At 43.2% G+C, this 1797-nt stretch overlaps 1 long non-coding RNA gene across 1 annotated transcript; it reads right to left on the bottom strand.

The window, feature by feature from the left end:
- Positions 1 to 599: 599 nt before the first annotated feature.
- On the bottom strand, positions 600 to 1264 carry LOC132475083 (uncharacterized). Its single transcript, XR_009529806.1, has 3 exons — positions 1126 to 1264; positions 852 to 959; positions 600 to 760 (listed from the first exon to the last, which is right to left on the bottom strand). It is a non-coding gene; the product is annotated as an uncharacterized LOC132475083 (long non-coding RNA).
- Positions 1265 to 1797: the final 533 nt, after the last annotated feature.

Below are 1797 nucleotides of genomic sequence, written 5' to 3'. Positions count from 1 at the left end.
GGAGAGTGAGGGCAAACTCCCTCTGCTCTTTAGTGTACTCGTGGCCCTGTTTGGACAGGAGGCCTAATGGAAGATCTGAAATGCAGATAGCACAGAGTAATTAGTAAGTGACTGAAAGAGTATGAATGTCATTATGAAAACACCAATAGGCTAATGTGTTTATTTCCAGGCAAGGCCATATGAATGAAAAATGTAATCTTGTCGTGGCTGTAGACCAAAGCCAACAATCATTGACTTAATAGCTCTAGCTTAAAGATGCACAAAAGCCAGGAACCATGACTGATTGCCCTAAACAGGTGCCCATAAACACCTGCCAACAAAGGTACCTGGCTATTGTGTGTCTTGAAGCTAGAGCTATCAGACTATGATTGTTGGCTTTTGTCTGTGCCAGATGCTATTCAAACTATGAATGGGGGCATATTACAGACGTCAGGTATTTGGAGTTTAAGTTTGATATATGAAATTCAGACAAGCCAAGCATTTGAACACATTATTGCAGTTGTATTTCTTTGGTTACAGCCCTAAGATATACATGACATTCAAAGTTTAATTTCAATGTTACCTGAGTATAAGTCAAGCCTCTCTTGCAGCTCTTCTTCCCCCTGAGGTCCTCCAGAAGACAACGCACTGTTTTCTTCGCCCTCCACTCTCGGGCCATTGAGTTCCTCATCTCTTTCTCAAGACTCTCCACCCTAGCCAGGGCTTCATTGAGTCTAGTCTTGAGAAGAGTGGGAGATGGAGGCAATGCATAAGTGTGTTCCTAGTAAAAAAGGACAAAACAGTAGTGAGTAATGTTTATGATGCCATGATGCTCACTGCTGTTTTGGGGCATAGCTAGTGTAAATACTCACAAGGTAGGTAGGTGAAGGTTCAGTGACTTGTAATGATTGTAAAGAACAGTCAATTACAAGGCTCGCTTCAGCCTTCCTTGAGGCTTGTGTAGTCCTGGCTGCCACTTTCTAAAACCGAAGAACAAAATACTTGAACAGGTGTATCTCATTCTCAATCAATCCAAATGAACACACACACACACACACACACACACACACACACACACACACACACACACACACACACACACACACACAATAAAACCATTTTCAGCAAGCTTAGTGATGCACTTACTCTTTTGAGATGTGTTGGGAAACTGAACACAGATGGTTTAGTTCCATCCCTGAGCCTGACAATTTGGCCTGTCCGGTCAAAATACTCCGGCTGAAAGTGCTGGCTACAGAGCATTGACCTCTTATTGGCAGAAAAGTCTTCCCTTTTCACAACCACTTCCCACTGTCTCCTCAACTGCTTCTCTTTGGGAAACCTTAAAATTGCGAGAAAGGTTAGCTAGCCAGTCAGTCAGATTCATAATACAGATGTATCTTTCAAAAAAAACAACATTTAAATAGAAATAACGTTTAAAACGTCAATTTCGGCGACTGACTGCAGGTGCATCTCACAGGTGCATGTAGAGTATCGTGACATTTTTTTAGCTCTCAACATAACACATGATCTACATGACATGACTGAATTTTACAATCACAAATAGAAACAATTGTTTAGTCTTACTTGTGAAAGGTAATTCCTTGCGATCTTGTTTGAATCGTCCTGACGGTGGTGCAGCCCCAAGCGGCGCATGAAGTAGGCATCTTCACACATCTTCACACACAGACGAAATAACTCCCGTACCAAGATGGCGCCGACGATTTATGCCGTCCAAGGCCGAAGGGGGCGTCTACCTATATGATGTCTATGGGCCCACACCCTTCGCAATCCCCCACAGACCGGAAACGGAAGGGGGGT

Source organism: Gadus macrocephalus, chromosome 16 (genome assembly GCF_031168955.1).
Source record: "Gadus macrocephalus chromosome 16, ASM3116895v1".
NCBI classification, from domain to species: domain Eukaryota; kingdom Metazoa; phylum Chordata; class Actinopteri; order Gadiformes; family Gadidae; genus Gadus; species Gadus macrocephalus.
The sequence above is the reverse complement of the archived record's forward strand: the minus strand, read 5'-3'. Positions and strand labels throughout refer to the sequence as shown.